This window comes from Panthera onca, chromosome C2, assembly GCF_046562875.1.
Source record: "Panthera onca isolate mPanOnc1 chromosome C2, mPanOnc1 haplotype 2, whole genome shotgun sequence".
NCBI lineage: Eukaryota > Metazoa > Chordata > Mammalia > Carnivora > Felidae > Panthera > Panthera onca.
In genome coordinates, this window is record NC_138347.1 from 133,508,655 (window position 1) to 133,522,402 (window position 13,748).

At 44.4% G+C, this 13,748-nt stretch overlaps 1 long non-coding RNA gene across 1 annotated transcript in view; it reads right to left on the minus strand.

The window, feature by feature from the left end:
* Positions 1-13,377, minus strand: part of LOC144612789 (uncharacterized) — a 108,467-nt gene extending 95,090 nt beyond the window's left edge. Inside the window, exon 1 of the long non-coding RNA XR_014135250.1 lies at positions 13,250-13,377. This is a non-coding gene — a long non-coding RNA (uncharacterized LOC144612789). The remainder of the gene's footprint in view (positions 1-13,249) is intronic.
* Between the last annotated feature and the right edge of the window lie 371 nt (positions 13,378-13,748).

The following is a 13,748-nucleotide window of genomic DNA, read 5'->3' on the forward strand; positions in this document are numbered from 1 at the left end:
GTCTTGCTTGGTCACAGTCCATCCCCCCAAAATCCCACGGAGGGGAAATGGAGGGGTAGGAGAAATCGGGGAGGACAAGATCAGCTCTCAGAGGTAGGGTCAAGCCTGAGTAAGAGAACTACTCCCAACACCTCATGAGACCGGCAGGGCTTTTGGCTGCCAGTCGCATAGCCAGTCAAAACTCGGGGCCAGGAGATGAGGCTTCTCCTGGCCAACAATCGGGATCAAGAGGTAAGGTATCTCCTGGCCAGCTATAGGAAATTGAGATAAGGGACGCCTTTTCCTCCTTTTTCCTATAGATGGGCAATTTCCCAACCAAGGCCAATACTCCTTTGGGATACATTCTGAAAAACTGGGATGATTTTGATCCACAAACCCTGAAGAAAAAGCAACTCATTTTCTTTTGCACCGAGGCTTGGCCTCAATACAAATTGGAGGAGGAAACCTGGCCGCCAGAGGGAAGTATCAATTATAATACTATCCTACAATAGGACTTGTTTTGTAAATGTGAGGGGAAATGGGGAGAAGTCCCCCTGTTCAATGTTTTTGGGCTTTAAGAGAAAATCAGGACATGTGTATGCAACGCAAGGTCGACCCTGGCTTATTGGCAGCCCTTTCCAAGCTCCAGCAGTCAGGAGGGGAGACAATCAAGGGCCCTTTGGCTGCGCCCAAAGCAGGACCTAGAGAAGGAGGAAGCAAAGTCTCCCACCTCCATCTCCTCCTCGGGTCCTCCATCCATAGATCCAGACTTAAAAACGTGCACTTCTGCTCCCCACTGCCCACCTTAGCCAGGCCTTCCCCATAATGAAACAGGCATGTTTTCCCTAAGAGAAGCTGGAGTGCCAGGAGGAGGGCCACACGGAGGGAGCACTATGATAAGATCACAAGCACCTTTTTCATTGTAAGACTTAAGACAGATAAAAGGAGGGGCGCCTGGGTGGCTCAGTCGGTTGAGCATCTGACTTTGGCTCAGGTCATGATCTCATGATTTCTGAGTTTCAGCCCCACACTGGGCTCTGTGCTGGCAGTGCAGAGTCTGCTTGGGATTTTCTCTCTCTTTCTGCTCCTCCCTGCTTGCTCTCTCTCCAAATAAATAAATGAACTTAAAAAAAAAAAGAACTAAGGTTAAGCCCTCAAATTACGCTAAACTGGCCACTATTTTACAGACACAGGAAGAAACCCCAGTGAGGCTCTCATTCTCACATTCTTTTTTTGATAATGCCAGAGAGCCCCACTCCCTTGCTGGGAAGGGACATTATGACTGAATTAGGGACTACAGTGCTCCTGGCTCTAGGCCAAATAAACAACTGCCTCCCTCTGATGGAAACTGATAATGATTCACCAGTATGGGCGATACAGGGAGAACTGGGCAGAGCCTTAACCTCAATACCTGTGCAAATACATCTTAAGGATCCCACTTCTCTTCCATGCCAGAAGCAGTATTCTCTAAAACCAGAGGTTAAAACAGAGCTAATAAAAATTAAAGAAACTCTGAAGAACACGGGCTTTTAAAGGAATGTAACAGCCCCTGTAATACTCCGATATTGGGAGTACAGAACTCTAATGGGGGATGGAGGCTAGGGCAGGATCTACACATCATTAATGAAGTGGTTGTCCCCATCCACCCTGTGGTTCCAAACCCCTATACCTTGCTGGCCTAGATTCCACCAGATATGAAATGGTTTAGTCTTAGATTTAAAAGACGCTTTCTTCTGTTTTCCAGTACATCCAGATTCTCAATTCTTGTTTGCCTTTGAGGATCCCGTCCTTCCGGCTTCGAGCTTCACGATTAACTTGGACAGTGTTGCCTCAGGGCTTTTGAGATAGTCCACATCTATCTTAACACACGTGATCTTTTGGAATTTTCAGCCGATAATTGCGCTTTGCTGCAATATGTAGATGACCTCTTGCTGTGTGCCCCTTCTGAACCAACTATACAGGCTGGTACCAAGGCCCTCTTCAATTTTCTAGCAGAAAGAAGATATAAAGTCTTCCAACCGGCCCAATTGTCTGAGACTTCTGTTAAATATTAGGATTAATCCTTTTGGAAGGCACAAGAAGACTAGGAAAAGACAGAATTCAGCCTATTGTCTCGTACCCCCTTCTGGAAGAAACTTCTTAGACAACTGAGAGTTTTTAGGCACTACCAGCCATTGTCGCTTATGGATATCAGGATATGGAGAGGTAACTCGCTCCCTCTGATCACGGACACATAGGCCACAAATACTCACTTACTGGTATGGGACACTGAGTGAGAACAAGCTTTTAGAAACCTTAAGCTCACGTTGTTGGGCGCCCCAGCCTCGAGCCTTCCCATTGGAAGTTCTTTTAACTTATATGTTACAGAGAGAAAGGGGGTAGCGTTGGGCATTCTGACTCAGAAATGAGGCCCAATAGAGCAACCAGTGGGGCATCTTGGCAAAGAACTTGATCTGGTAGCTTGTGATGGCCTGCATGTCTTCGGGCCGACACAGATGTTGCCCTTTTAATTCCTGAAGCTACAAAACTAACCCTTGGGCAAGACCTTACAGTCTAGGCCCCACATAATATCCAGGGGCTCCTACTGGTGGACGGCAGCCATTAGTTCACAGCCGCTTTCTGCAGCCTCAGGCACTCCTGCCAAAGGGGCCTGCTGTGTACGTAAAGACCTGCTCCTCTCTGAACCCAGCAGCCTTCCTGCCAGAGGAAGGTAAGGAGCTAACACAACAAATGTTAGCCCAAACTTATGCTGCCCGAGAGGAATTAAGGGAAACTCCTTTGGAAACCCCAGAATGGACCCTCTACACAGATGGGAGTTCTTTTGTTGAGCAGGGCTCCCAAAAAGCTGGGTATGCAGTGGTGACTCTTCATAAAACTCTGGAAATTGGCACCCTACCATCAGGAACTAGTGCTCAGCTGGCCGCATCAGTTGCCCTTACTAGAGCCCTAGAATTAAGCAAAGACAGTTAACATTTATACTGACTCTAAGTATGCTTTCCTAGTCTTACATGCTCATGATACAAAAGACATTTTTTTTTTTAACAGCTTCAGGGTCTCCTATCAAGTATTACCAGGAAATTACCCGACTTTTACAGGCTGTTCACCAGCCCTTAGAGATAGAACACTGCAAAGGACACCAAAAAGGAATGGATGAGATAGCAGAGGGAGACAAGCTGGCTGTAGCCACAACAATCGGCAGCCAGATCTTAAGTTACTCCTACCATTGCCTCCCTTATCTGGGATGGCTGTATAACTCAAGAAAAGCCTCACTACTCGACAGAAGAAAAAACAATGGGCATCAGAACGGGGTTCCACGCCCCAGCCTACAGGGTAGTTGTAGATGGATGACGGCAGACTTCATTTACCGGCCGCTAGCCAGTGGAAGGCTTAAAAACTCTACGTTACACCTTCCATCTACATGTGCAGGGTTTTACCTACGTAAATGTAGGGTAAAACCCTGCAAATGGCTCAAAAACTTTCTACAGGAAGGAATTTAGATGAGACTATTGAATATATTCTAAAAACCTGCGATATCTGCCAAAGAAATAACCCACTCTCTCACCCGCAGGCTCCAATAGGGTTACAAAGAACTGGAAATTATCCCAGGGATGATTGGCAAATAGATTTCACACATATGTCAAAAACACAAGGATATAAACATCTTTTGGTATGGGTAGATACCTTCACACTTCGGGTTGAAGCCTTTCCTCACAGGACTAAAAAAGCCTCAGAGGTGGTTAAGCACTATTAAACGAGATCGTTCCTCTGTTTCGGACTCCCTAGATCCCTTCAAAGCTCTAATGGTCCCTCCTTTAAGTCTTCAGTAACCGAAGGGGTATCTAGGGCTCTGGGCATTGATTATCATCTGCACTGTGCCTGGAGGCCACAAACCTCAGGGAAAGTGGAAAAGACCAAAGAAAGCATTAAGAGACATCTTAGAAAGATGGCCTAAAAAAAAACAAGTCAGAACTGGACACTCCTACCTCCAATTGCTTTGTTTCAGATTAGAACTATCCCCATGAAAAAGGGCCTAAACCCTTCTGAAGTTCTTTATGGAAGACCCTTTCTTGTTAATGACTCGATGGCAGGTAAAGAGGTATTTGATTTGGTAAACTATGTAATTCCTTTGGCTAAATTCCATCAGACTCTTCAGGAATTATCTGTCTCTTAACTCTGGGATGACCAGCGTCCCCTGTATAACCCAGGAGATCAGGTACTCATGAAAACCCTTCCTTCTTTGTCCCCATCTTTAGGACCAGTGTGGAAGGGTCCACACATGGTCATCTTGGCAAATCCTACTGCTGTCAAAGTACTGGAATCTGACTCCTTGATTCATCGCTCCTGAGTTAAGCCATGGTTTCCATCAGAACAGGACAACACGGAGCCTGAGTTAAGTTGTGAAACAGGAGAAGGCCTTAAATTGATATTCAAGAAAAGGACAGCACAGAATGAAGATAAGTAACACAATATATTGGAATATAATAATAATATGCCTATGGGGTTCAGAAACACTTCCTGTATGTATTCCACCAACCCCACCACTATTAGGGGTGAATGATAGGACCCCTTTGGTTGAGGCAGCTAACCTAACTTTTATAGAGGGAGACCGTGTTTTAAAATATGACCTGGAATATGGCAATTTTACAATTTGGCATTGGGATAATAGCCATATCCTTAACTTACCTAAGGGCAAACCTTTTACAGGTTACTTATTTGTAAAATTAGAACAAAGTCATAAATATTGGGCTGAAATTTTGCCCAGCAATGAAACTGGAAGGGAATTATATAACTCAACTAAAAAGACACATTGTATTGCCATAGATATAGATGATCGAAAAATTAAAAAGGTCCCAGGTTATGAAGACCAAGATATTGCAGCTGGATGTGTGATGTGCCATAGTATTGCTTGTCCAGATAGTCTCCTGCCCTGCCAATGCAGCTGGAAGGCTAATCACGCATTATTCTTAAAGGTCCAATGGTGGACCCAAGTGCCTACGGGAAACATCACGGTTAGACCCGGAAGGCTTTGGGAACCTTTGTGGCAAAGCCAAACCACCGCTTACCTGGGAGTCTCCTCGATTTTGTTGACTCTAACTTGGGACACCAAGAGGTTTTGGGTTGATACTTACTATCCTAATTGCTCCCACTCCGTAGATTTACAATGGAAACAACACCTATGGTGGATACAACATTACTGGCCCCAAAATAACAAGATAATGAAAAGAGATCTTATAGGAGGGATAGGAACAGGATTAGGCATATTGGGGCAGGCAGAATTTGCTGCTGCTGAGGAACGACACAATTTGGAAAAGGATTCCTTATCCAAAATAGGCCATATTCAAGGCACTTTGTTTCAAGAAGAAGGCAAAGGATGGGAAACTCTTTCAAAAGAAAACGAGGTCTTAGTAAGGTGGATAAGTAAGACCAGAGAAACCGTACAAAGGCATTTCCAAACTCAAACCTGGGAAAGGGCATGTATTCTCACCCAGGAAGGATTGCTCACCATGTTAATGCAGATGGAATCTGAGGTGGCCATGGGACAATGGCCTACTCTAATGAATGCTGAATTGGAAACTCAAAAATTATGGCCTATATATGGAAGCCCCAAGTTATGGAAGATTATTACTGGGGGCTGTAACTCGAGGCGTTGCATCTTAAGGGCACATGTGCCTCGGATGGACCATGCTAATTCATATCCAATAGTTCAGCTTGCAGGCATAGGGATTATATTAAATCAGACGAGGATTTTGCCAATGGGGAGTCGATGGGCCATAATGTCAAATGAATCAGCTTGGGCTCCCATATCTCTTTCTAACTGCGAAGAGAGAAATAAAATCTGGCTGTGCCCTCAACAAAGCTGGAACCCTGATTTCGCTCAGGTCTGGCCACTCATCTCTACCCCGATAACCAATAGCATTTGGTACATGGGTAGAGGGAAATTTTGCTGGGAAAGTAAACAAGGAGAAATAGCTGACACAGAGAGTTTTACCTGTGAGCATATGTACCATGTACTAAATCATACTGGAGTATGGTGCAACACTGGAACCGTTGGTCGAATACATTTACAAAAGATTAACAAGACTTATAGTAATCTGGATATTGAAGATCAATCTTTCCTTGAGGTAGAATTAAATATGCCTCATGGAATTGTTCCTATGGAAACTGGATGGCCAAAGGAAGAATTGAGGATTGAGGACCACGAGCTAGTTCAGGTGCTTAATTATTCTAATCAACAATATCACCAGATCCAAATAAGTATGGAAGAGGGAGGAAAAGCTATAGTTAAATTGGTAAAAAATTATGACCAGACATGCCAGGGATTTTTAAGATGGCTACAATGCAGCTTTCCTTCCTATGTTGTGGCTTCCTCCCTAGGGGGCGTTGCCTTTGGAATATTGCTTGTTGGTCTGATATTCTTTTTGTGTGTCATTCGTAGACGCTGTTGTATACGCCAGAAAAATAAGACATCCAAGGTAATTTTGCAAACCAAGATGTAACAAACACCTTCTCATTAGATCGGATCTCTGGATCGACTTCTGAACCTGCCCTGACTGCGCGGTTCCCCTGTCATCGTCCCCCTTCAGCAGGAAGCAGTTTAGATCGGTCGTCGTCCTGGTTCATAATAGCAGTTAGGAGTCATGTGTTCAGAGTGGGGATTATAATAGGGAGAGATAGGATAAAATAGGCAGAGAGGGAAAGGTTAGGACCTGAGGTCCCTGTGTGGAGAAAAACACATATTTTGAAACAATGCTGGGAGCATCTGACTACGCCAAACCCCCTCAGGCATAAGGACCCTCTTAAGAATGTAAGACACCACCTACTCCCCCTCAGGTTTCCCTCAGGAATTTGACAATCAAAATACCTGACTGAAATAACTAAACCATAAAACTTATCTTAACCGAGGGACAGTATTGACCAGTCTGACTCCTCACACAATGGAGTCAAGCCAGTCAGGAATGGATAACCCAGCGCCTGCGCCTAGAGTTGTGCAGCCAGTAAGGGTAGAACCTGACAAGGAACGAGGGGACAGGGAAGGGGTGACCAGAATCTTATAAAACAAAGACCCCTGCCTATTGTTGCGGGTATTCACCTTCAAATGCCCCCTATCTGTAAAGAGAGCTTTCCTGCTATTCTTCCTTTCTGACCTTATACTCTAATAAACTTCTGCCTGCTGCTCGTTCCGTGTCCACCTCTTCATTCGTCGAAGCGGCGAGACAACGAAGCCTGGGTATTGATGTACAGAAAATCCTGCAACGCCAGGTTTGGTAGGACGAGGTGGTTCCCTCCCTCGTTTGTCCCTCAGTGCCTTAGTTCTTACAGCCATTGGGCTGCCCTCGCCCTGCCCCTGTGTAGCACTGTACTAGTGTGTGATCACTCACCACCATTCAGCCAAGGGCACATAGGCTCCCAAATCTTCCACCTGCTTCCACCACTAAGTTACAGTATGACCTGGGACTCCTTCCCAGCGTCTAGGATACTATGAGGACTTTTGTTGTTGAAAGCTCAGTGACTTGAAATCTCATGTAAGGCAAAGAAGCCCTGTAGCACTTAAAACAGAAATTTCACTTCAAGGACTTTTCTGGAGTTATCAGGGAGTCTGCCATGCTGGAGGTGGAAAGCCGCCCTACTACCAGGCAGTCTCAGGACTGGTCTATACTACTCCTCTCCCTTCCTGGCCTACACCACTGCTGGGCCTCAGGACACCAGAGCTGCTGCTCTCCTCTGGCCTGGGTCTCTCCCATCCAAGTACTAACCAGGCCCAACCCTGCTTAGCTTCCAAGATCAGACGAGATCGGGCGCGTTCAGGGTGGTATGGCCGTAGACTGGCCTGGGTCTCAAATGCAGCATCCCTGGACTGCGAGTCAGCCTGAAACCCAGCCCTGCCCTCCTCTGAGCCCATCTCCTTCAGAAGGAGGCCTTCCCTTAGGCACCTCCTTTCCACATCAGAAACCCAAGTGTTCGCTGGTTCTGTTGGGGGCGTAAAACAATCCTGCCAACAAAAAGACCTCTTCATGTGTGTACAGAAGAGAGCAAACACAATTTATTGTTACATAAGAACCAACAGACTCACATGTGAGGTAACTCAGAAGTGACTGGAGTCGACATGATTGCACATGAATTTCTGCAGTAAAGTAGAAGAAGGAATAAGGACAACTTCTCATCTCTCATCTCCTTGAGAGGCTAAGGAGTAGGCCTTGTGAGGATCTCCTGAGTACCTCCAGATGTTGTAGGAATTTTTACCTCAAAACCCGGAGTTCGTTGCTCACTGCTTCAAAGAATGAAGAGGTGGATACGGAACGAGCAGCAGACAGAAGTTTATGAGAGTATAAGCTCAGAAAGAAAGAACAGCAGGAAAGCTCTCTTTACAGAGAGGGGGCATTCAAAGGTGAACGCCTTCTATAGGCAAGGGGTCCTTGTTTTATCAGGTTCTGGTTGTCCCCTTCCCTGTCCCCTCGTTCCTTCTCAGGTTCTACCCTTATTGGCTTGATAACTCTAGATGCTGGGTTGTCCACTCCTGATTGGCTGGATTCCAAGTATGAGGGGATGGTCTATGGCCATAATGTTCCTTGTGGGTCATATGTTTTATGGTCTACCATGTTTTTTCAGTTAGGTCTTTTGTCAAATTCCTAAGGGGAAGTAGGTGGTATTTGTTACATTCTTAAGAGGAACCTTCTATCCGAGGGGGTTTGCTATAGTCAGATGCTCCAAGCATTGTTCCAAAACATGTGTTTTCCCCCACCCAGGAACCTCAGGTCCTAACCTTTCTCTCTCTGCTTATTTTATCCTATCTTTCCCTATCATACAGAGACCCCTGAGTTCATTTTTCATGGTGTGTGTTTATAGTTCCAGGGGTCAGAAGGACCTCAACCTTGCATTTTCTTATTTTTTTAAAGTTTATTTATTTTGAGAGTGAGAGCACACGCGTGCGTGCGCGCGTGCACACACACGCACGAGCAGGGGAGGGGCAGAGAGAAGAAGAGACAAAATCCCAAGCAGGCTCCTTGCCACCACTGCAGAACCGGATGAGGGGCTTGAACTCACAAACTGTGAGATCATGACCTGAGCCAAGATCAAGAGTCAGACACTTAACCAACTGAACCACCCACGTGCCCCTCAACCTTGCATTATAAAATCAAAAGTTTGTGCCTCTTCTTAGGCCCATTTGGTTTGCATGAAGACTCCCTAAGGATGGAGAAATGGGAGATAGGTGCTTTCTCCCTCAAAGATAGTATCCTTATTTTACCTTTACAGTCCCCTTGGAAAAGCCACCAATATTATTCCAAAACTCACCCCTTTTTTGATAGAACTCTAATGACAATCTCCCCTCCTTTTTCTCTTGGTGCATCATTTGGTGCGAATCTGTACAGTTCATTGGTCTTATCAGTAATTTCATGTTCATTATCCCATCTGATCTTCAAACTCATCATTTTACTGACATAGAAACAAAGTGACTATCGTAAACTTGACTTAAGGGAGCTGAGATGTGAACTCAGGTTTTTGATATCAAAGAGCTCATCTTTTTCAGCCTCCCAGAATAAATTGCTGGGCCATTCTAATGCAAGCAAAGAAAGAAAGGTCATATAAGAAGAGGAAGTAGGGAGAGGCATTTTATATTTCTTCAGTTGAGCACTGTGCTGCATTCTAGAACAGAGGCACTCAATAGAACTCTCTGTGATGATGGAAATGTTCTTTACTTGAACCATCCAATATGGTAGCCACAAGCCACAGCCACATGTGTACATGGGTACTTGAAATTAAGAACTGACTTCTTAATTTTATTTCATCTTAATTGAAATGTAAATTTAAAAAAACACACATAGTCAGTGGCTACCATGTTGAACAGCGCAGCTCCAGAATGCAAAAGCCCTGCTAGGTGGGTAAGATGTCCCCTTGCCTGGCAGCCAGTGGGCTGTGTTTGCCTCAGGCCTTGGAGTGAAGCTTCCACAGATGTTATTCACATTAAGTAGGCTGCCCCTTGGGAAGAAGAACATGTGGGGCCAGAGAGGTTTTAGCTGCTGACATGGCTTGGGCTGTCAACATTCCTGTCCAGTGAGGCTCTGGCTCCCCCAACAGGGCCTGGCCCCTGTCAGCTCCCCCCTCCTTCTCTTCCTCTGTCCCCTCTCCCAGCCCAGAGCACGGCACTCATCCCCAGGTTGCTCCTTCAGGCAAATCAGGACAACTTCATCAGAGGATAGAAATCAGGACAGGACAACTTCATCAGATAATAGAAATAATTGTTCACCTGCTTAAAAGTCATATCAGAACACAGCTGAGAGACCTTCAGAATTCTTTCTTCACACCCACCCTGTTTCACAGTTAAGACAAGGCCTGGAGAGGTGACCAGTAACGTCCTTGGCCTCTTTGCCTAGGGCCCTGACCCACTGAGCTCACAGATGGGGCAGAACGCGTGTGTAAGCAAGAAAACAGGAGCCATCTGACCATGGTCAGGCATTCCTCTTTCCTGGTTACGTCCATGCAGTGATTCCCTTAAAAGTGATGGTGTGGGGGGCGCCTGGGTGGCGCAGTCGGTTAAGCGTCCGACTTCAGCCAGGTCACGATCTCGCGGTCCGTGAGTTCGAGCCCCGCGTCAGGCTCTGGGCTGATGGCTCGGAGCCTGGAGCCTGTTTCCGATTCTGTGTCTCCCTCTCTCTCTGCCCCTCCCCCGTTCATGCTCTGTCTCTCTCTGTCCCAAAAATAAGATAAAAAACGTTGAAAAAAAAATTTAAAAAAAAAAAAAAAAAAAAAAAAAGTGATGGTGTGGCACAAGAACAGACATTCAGATCAATGGAATAGAATAGAGAACCCAGAAATGAACCCACAAACGTATGGCCAACTAATCTTTGACAAAGCAGGAAAGAATATCCAATGGAATAAAGACAGTCTCTTCAGCAAGTGGTGCTGGCAAAACTGGACAGCGACATGCAGAAGAATGAACCTGGACCACTTTCTTACACCATACACAAAAATAACTCAAAATGGATGAAAGACCTCAATGTAAGACAGGAATCCATCACAATCCTCGAGGAGAAAGCAGGCAAAAACCTCTTTGATCTTGGCCGCAGCAACTTCTTACCCCACACGTCTCCAGAGGCAAGGGAAACAAAAACAAAAATGAACTACTGGGACCTCATCAAAATAAGAAGCTTTTGCACAGCGAAGGAAACAATTAGCAAAACTAAAAGGCAACTGACAGAACGGGAGAAGATATTTGCAAATGACATATCAGATAAAGGGTTAGTATCCAAAATCTACAAAGAACTTATCAAACTCAACACCCAAAAACCAAATAATCCAGTGAAGAAATGGGCAAAATACATGAATAGACACTTCTTCAAAGAAGACATCCAGATGGCCAACCGACACATGAAAAAATGCTCCACATCACTCATTATCAGGGAAATACAAATCAAAATCACAATGAGATGCCACCTCACACCTGTCAGAATGGCTAACATTAACAACTCAGGCAACAACAGATGTTGGCAAACATGCGGAGAAAGAGATCTCTTTTGCATTGTTGGAGGGAATACAAGCTGGTGCAGCCACTCTGGAAAACAGTATGGAGGTTTCTCAAAAAACTAAAAATAGAACTACCCTACAACCCAGAAATTGCACTACTAGGCATTTATCCACGGGATACAGGTGTGCTGTTTCGAAGGGACACATGCACTCCCATGTTTATAGCAGCACTATCAACAATAGCCAAAGTATGGAAAGAGCCCAAATGTCCATCGATGGATGAATGGATAAAGAAAATGTGGTATATATATACAATCGAGTATGACTCGGCTATCAAAAAGAATGAAATCTTGCCATTTGCAAATACATGGATGGAACTGGAGGCTTTATGCTAAGTGAAATTAGTCAGTCAGACAAAGACAAAAATCATATGACTTCACTCATATAAGGACTTTAAGAGACAAAACAGATGAACATAAGGGAAGGGAAACAAAAATAATATAAAAACAGGGAGGGAACAAAATAGAAGAGACTCATAAATATGGAGAACAAACCTGAGGGTTATGGGAGGGGTGGTGGGAGGGGGGATGGGCTAAATGGGTAAGGGGCATTAAGGAATCTACTCTTGAAATCATTGCTTCACTATACGCTAACTAATTTGGATGTAAATTTTAAAAAAATAAAAAATAAAGTTAAAAAAAAGTGATGGTGAATAAGGGTTAAGTTTGGCAAAGAGAACCAAGTTTCTAATCCTTAACTATCAATGCATGCCTTTGGGTCATTTACAGGAGCAAAACATTTCCATCTTGTTCTTAAAGAGTCTCCATAATATAATTCTATTTCTTTAATTGCCCTTTGAAGAGATGAGGCCCAATTCTCATAAACAAAAATACCTTGGAGCATATTTACTGATTGAATAAGAGTACTTATCCATTTGAGGGCTAACTACTAACAATCCTAACACTTTTATAAGCAGAAAGTCCTGCTTCAATTCTAACTTCACTGATTTTTTCCCCCTCAGCATGGTGTGTAGAGTGCTTAGCCATGCCAGATGGACAAGTCATGAGTAGGCCACATTTGGCTGGAAACATATAAGCTGTATCTGGTGGACTGTGTCAAAGGTCTAAAGTTCAAGGTTTCAGATATGGCACCACAGTCACCTGAGACTTGAAGCAAGAGCCGCTCACCTGATTTGAAACAGTTTGGATAACAAACCATTGGGTACTGCTGAAATGTATCAGGGAATTAGTTGTCATAAAAACATTCAAAATGAACATCCCAAAGGGCCAGCAAGCAGGAAACAGACATGTCAGTAAGGTGGGTAGTGAAGGTTCCCATGAGTATTACATCTCACTTTTAATGACGTCATATGAGCCTATGTTCCATTTCTCTCTATAATTAGGGCTAATAATTCAATATCTTCAAGTGGATATTTATGGCAGACTTTGGAAATATTAATCTGTTATTACTAGAGTTACATTGCTCTGAATTTGAATATGGAAAACACAGCCAAAGACTCGCTCATCTCAAAACACAAAAAATTAGCAAAAAATTAGTCCCATGGGCTTGCTGTCTGATGTCTGGCCAGCAACATGAGAGTGGCTGACTTATTTTAATGTTTCAAACTGCTTCCATTTTATCACTTGGAAAATTTTTCAATTATTCCAACATGGCCACAGAAGAGAGAACATGAGATTTGGAGTCAAAAGTATTGGATTGAAATGCCAAGCCTGACACTTAGATTACTTTCCAAAAATAGCCACCCCTTCCCTACCCACCACCTCCATGGGAGAATTGTATTTCCCTGCACCTTGACTTTGGGCTTGGCCATGTGACTTGTTTTGGCCAATGGAAAACTGGCAGACATGGCTCTTGCACTGCTGTCCTGGCAAGTCCCCGGGTCTGAGGAAGAAGGGTGGCATGGGACCAGAACCAGCTGCAGCCTGCTGTTTACAGTCACCAGCCAACTCCTGCTGATCCCTAGACACAAGAGAGAACAAACGACTACTGTTTTAAGTTTTGGGTGGTTTGTAGTACAATACTCGACACATTAACAAAAACTTGGTTCCAGTTAACACTGGGATAATGATATCAACACTACATGTAATCCAAATGACATCGTGCTACTATCATTCTACCTGCTTAAGAACAAATGAAGTGCCCCACTCTCACCTTGGCTTCCCAACATTGTATCTGCTGCCAATTTGGTTAAACTGGGACTACACAACTACATTTCCAGAATCCCCTCCCCTGTGTGGTCACCACAGGGGAGCATTGGCCACCAGAGAAAGATTGGAAGTGATATTCCA